Source organism: Borostomias antarcticus, assembly GCF_949987555.1.
Source record: "Borostomias antarcticus genome assembly, chromosome: 9".
Taxonomy (NCBI): Eukaryota; Metazoa; Chordata; class Actinopteri; order Stomiiformes; family Stomiidae; genus Borostomias; species Borostomias antarcticus.
Genome location: NC_140242.1, coordinates 27,036,757 through 27,041,986, shown reverse-complemented (window position 1 = coordinate 27,041,986; position 5,230 = coordinate 27,036,757). Strand labels below are relative to the sequence as shown.

Sequence of the window (5,230 nt, the reverse complement as noted above, 5' to 3'; positions counted from 1 at the left end):
AACGGCACATCACTGAAAACACCAGTGAGATATTTACTCAGGCTTTCTCGTCCACACCTGCCCTCTATATGTCCTCAGTCAACGAGCTTGTAGATAATTTCAATGTTAAAATTACAAACATTATTGACGCCGTTGCACCCACTAAAGTGAAGGTGGTCTCTGGTAAGAGAAGATCTCCATGGAGAAACGCCATGCTGGTCAGAATAGAAAAGAGAGAGTGTCGAAAATCTGAACGCAGATGGCGAAAAACAAATCTCCATGTTCATTATGACATCTATAAAGAGAGACTTCGCATTTATAATATGGAGCTGAGAAATGCACGGCAGACCTTCTTTTCTGACATCATCACCAAAAACCATAACAATGCGCGTGCTTTGTTTGCCACTGTTGATAGGCTGACAAACCCTCCTGTGTCAGTAGCCTCTGAACTTCTATCCACCAAGGCCTGCAATGAATTTGCCTCATTCTTCACTGACAAAATTCAGAAAATTAGACAAGCAGTTAGTGCCTCCATTCCAGGTACAGGACATGTGTCGTCACAGTGTCCACTTAAAATAAATACCATGACACAATTTAATCCGATCAACCATAAAACCCTGGGGGACACTATACAATATCTGAAATCCTCCACCTGTTGCCTTGATGTTCTACCTACAGACTTCTTCAAAACTGTATCCAACTGCATGGCCTCTGATTTACTACAAATTGTAAACACATCTCTTCTTTCAGGTGTGTTCCCACATACCCTGAAAACTGCAGTCATCAAGCCACTCTTAAAAAAGAATAATCTAGACAGCTCACAAATGAACAATTATAGGCCCATATCAAACCTCCCATTTCTAAGCAAAATAATTGAAAAGGTTGTTTTCCAACAACTGAATAACTTCCTGGCACTAAGTAATGGCTTTGATGTCTTCCAGTCAGGATTTCGACCACACCACAGCACCGAGACTGCTCTAATTAAGGTATTTAATGACATCCATTTAAACACAGATAATGGCAAAATCTCAGTCTTAGTATTACTGGATCTCAGCGCTGCGTTCGACACGGTAGACCACAACATACTACTAGGCCGACTGGAAAATTGGTTGGGAATTTCTGGTACAGTGTTAGATTGGTTTGAATCCTACTTAAAGGACAGGGATTATTTTGTGTCTATAGGCAATTACAAATCTGAGCTGACAAAAATAACCTGTGGAGTTCCCCAAGGCTCCATCCTGGGGCCTCTTCTGTTCAACATTTACATGCTCCCACTAACTCAAATTATGGAAAACAACAAAATATGTTACCATAGCTATGCAGATGACACACACATCACCAGGAGACTATAATCCCATACAAGCGCTGAGTAAGTGCATTCAACAAATCAATGATTGGATGTGCCAGAACTTTCTCCAACTAAACAAAAATAAAACTTAAGTAATTGTCTTTGGAGCCAAAGAAGAACGATTAAAAGTCAGTGCTCAACTTCAATCAGTAATGCTAAAAACCACAAACGAAGCCAGAAATCTTGGTGTAGTCATGGACTCAGACCTGAATTTCAACAGCCACATTAAGTCAATTACAAAGTCAGCCTACTATCACCTGAAGAATATATCAAGGATCAAAGGATTTATGTCCCAGAAGGATTTGGAAAAACTTGTCCATGCGTTTATCTTCAGTAGACTCGACTACTGTAACGGCATGTATACAGGTCTCTCTAAAAAATCGATCAGACAGCTGCAGCTGATTCAGAACGCTGCTGCTCGAGTCCTCCCTAAGACTAAGAAAGTGGAGCATATCACACCAGTACTAAGGTCTTTACACTGGCTTCCTGTCTGTCTAAGAATTGACTTTAAAATACTGCTGTTGGTTTATAAAGCACTAGGTCTAGGGCCAAAATATATTTCTGATCTGCTCATATGCTATGAACCATCCAGACCCCTCAGGTCGTCTGGCACAGGTCTGCTTTCTGTCCCCAGAGTTAAAACAAAACATGGAGAAGCAGCATTCAGTTTTTATGCTCCACATATCTGGAACAAACTTCCAGAAAACTGCAGGTCTGCTGCAACTCTTGGTTCTTTTAAAACAAGCCTGAAGACTTTTCTTTTTGCCACTGCTTTCTAAGAGGAGCTATGTTTATCAGTATACTGCACTGTAACTTTTATTCCTGTATTCTATTTGTCCTGCTTTTTGTTTAAATGTCTATAATGACTTGCTTTTTGTTTTAATGCTTTTAATTTGTCCTGCCTTTTGTTTTAAATGGCTATAATGTCTTGCTTTTTGTTTTAATGCTTTTAATGTCTCATGTCAAGCACCTTGAATTGCCCTGTGGCTGAAATGTGCTATATAAATAAATTTGCCTTGCCTTGCCTTGCCTTGCCTTGTGAATTGTATTTTTGTATAATGTCTGCCGCTGATGCATCTCAGCCGAGTGTCCAAGACTCAGCCAGAAGTGACCTACCAGGTCTGAGCTGCAGCTTGACCGCTTGAGGTTGGAGCTGGACACGCTCAGGTTTGTCGCCCAGCGGCTTGTCTTCCAGCTTGCTGAAGCTATTTTGGGGGGAGATGATTTCTCCTTCCAAGCAGCCTTTCTTCATAAGCAGAGCCTTGGTGTCACAGCGAGCTGCATCCTGCTCTCCGGGTTTGGTGAAGTTCTAGGAGTAAACAATGGTTTAGTGACTGTGGTGTACAATGTAAAGCATAGGCAATACACTACATGATTCACTAACGGAATATGAATTTTCGATTGTTAATACTGTTTCTGTGTAAAACACAATTCTCTGTCTTATACTATCCATAATTTGGTGAAAATGCATTTCCTATAAGTGGCTCTTGTATGTTCAGGCTTCATAAATAAAATATTACAATTGATTCAAATGTACACATTTCTAATTCCACAATGGGACCTAAGCTTGTCCCAGTAAGTGTCAAGGATGTGGAGATTATGGATACCGTGGTATGAGGTAAGAGCATTTTCAAGATGTCTGTGTAGTTTAAAATATGCCTGTGTGGCTTCAAAACTGTATGAGTGGTGACAAGCTACACGGACATATTATATCTCAACATGTTCAATTTTGTTCCCATGATTTGTACAGTGTAAACAGCTAAGCTGTGTGACATTTATACTTCTTGAGATAGAGCTGTCTGAAGCCAGCCATGCTTCCCACTCGTGCTGGTGTGCAACGGTACAGAGTGTCAGTGAGGTTCCACCACATTAGCATCGCATGTTAATTTCCCATAGGCTTTTAAAAAAATCCTTATATGTCGAGAATTCAGTCATGAACCCTGCTAATAAGAGGTCCTTATGATAGAAGCCAAAAGTCCATATGATATCAACCTTGTTTTTAGAAAATCACATTTTACTCGCGGTAGCATTGAGAAATACTACACTACCCACAATCCTCAAGCGGTGTTGTTACCATGGAAATTTGTACACTGTTGATGGTTGGGCGCAGGCTACTGAGTGACTGACGTTCTTTGTGCGTTTGTCGGGTTATCACTCCTTCCCTCCCTCCCTCCCTCCCGACAATGTTGGCCTGCATCTCTCTGTTGGTACCACAAGAGGCAGTAGTCCCAGCACACCAAAATCAAGAAGGACACCAAAACCAACCCGCCAATCTCCACTACACAAGTAGAGTAGTAGTCAGAGCATTGGACTCCCACTCGGGAGACTGGGGTTCAAGACCCAGTGGGGATGACTTTATGGGACTATACCCCAAACCTCCACATGTTCATCCTTTCACTCCAACCTTTACCCCTTGCCTTATAAGTCTATGGGAATTAACAATGCAATGCTAATGTGGTGGAACTCCCCCTCAAACTAAAAGGGGGGGGGTCACTGACACAGTCTATTGGCAACTCCTGATTGGTCTTGATATCATATATGCATTTTACTATTTTGAACCAAGTTTACAGTCATTTCAAGTCTTTACTTGTTAACAGTTCGGGCTTAATACCAGTCCCACACCTGGTTGTCAGTCTTGCATTTAACACACTGAGAGGCCTGCATGAACAACTGGATGAAACAGTGTTCCACTCCCTCTTGAGGTTTGCGAATGATGGTGCAGCTGTTTCCAGGCAAATTTTGAAATGAGCAACATAAGTAGGCTACAAACTAGCCTCTGTATCCAAAATTGCAAAATAACTATTTTTTAATCTTGATGAATATATATTGCAACTCCCAATATTGACTGTGTGACGATTTAACAAAGTCGGCTGTCTTATCTTGACTTGCGCCAAGGGAGCTGTAATACGGGCATATTCTCAGCTTTGTATGCATACACCATGCATGAAGTTGGCAATGATCTACAACATCAAACATTTCAGAGTAATCTTGGAATTCACACCTTGCTCAAGGCACACACGTCTCAATTTTTAACACTGCAAGCTTGCACACACACACAAACACACACACACACACACACACACACACACACACACACACACACACACACACAGGTCTCCTCACCGGCTGTTTGCACCACACACAGTATGGTCCTGAACTGATACAGTCGTTGCAGGAATTGATCACCATCTTTGAGCATACTTCCTCGGAAAACACTATGCACGACAACAAGAAACGAATACACACATTAGTGAAAAACTAACACTACCACATTTTTGGGGGTTTCGGGTATACATGATTACATGTGTTGCTTATAGTACAGTAGATGTTCATGATAAGTCATGGATTTGAAACATTTGACTGTTATCATGTTCGTGCATTTTTCAGACTTACCATCTCTTGCTATCAGCAACAGAAGAAGGGTTTGAAGAGACCACCACTTGTCCATTTGCTTTTTACAGGGGGAACAGCAGAATCAAAAAATAACCAGAAAGGTCAAACTCTTTAGACTTCATTTTGTAAAAGGCTACAATAATCAGAATTCAAAACACTTTGTATAACACTGTGCAATGCTTTTAGCAAATAACTTATAACTTATCTTTAACTAATAAATTAATAAAAGGTACAAATAACCGATAACCCACCCACCACTCCCTACTCCATGGCAACGGACTGGCTAATCCTGTATGCCTCTGCCATTACTGGCCAACACTGTCACATGCACACACACACACACACACACACACACACACACACACACACACACACACACACATACACACACACACACACACACACACACACACACACACACTATTATTTATCATTTAGCGTTATATTTCAATCTGTAAATGTAATGTTTATTGTGTAATAGATATGTATTCTGTGTCCGTTCTGTGTTGT

At 41.0% G+C, this 5,230-nt stretch overlaps 1 long non-coding RNA gene across 1 annotated transcript; it reads right to left on the bottom strand.

The window, feature by feature from the left end:
* Positions 1–2,507: 2,507 nt before the first annotated feature.
* LOC311313219 lies at positions 2,508–4,737 on the bottom strand. Its single transcript, XR_014630606.1, has 3 exons — positions 4,721–4,737; positions 4,451–4,542; positions 2,508–2,636 (listed from the first exon to the last, which is right to left on the bottom strand). It is a non-coding gene; the product is annotated as an uncharacterized lncRNA (long non-coding RNA).
* Between the last annotated feature and the right edge of the window lie 493 nt (positions 4,738–5,230).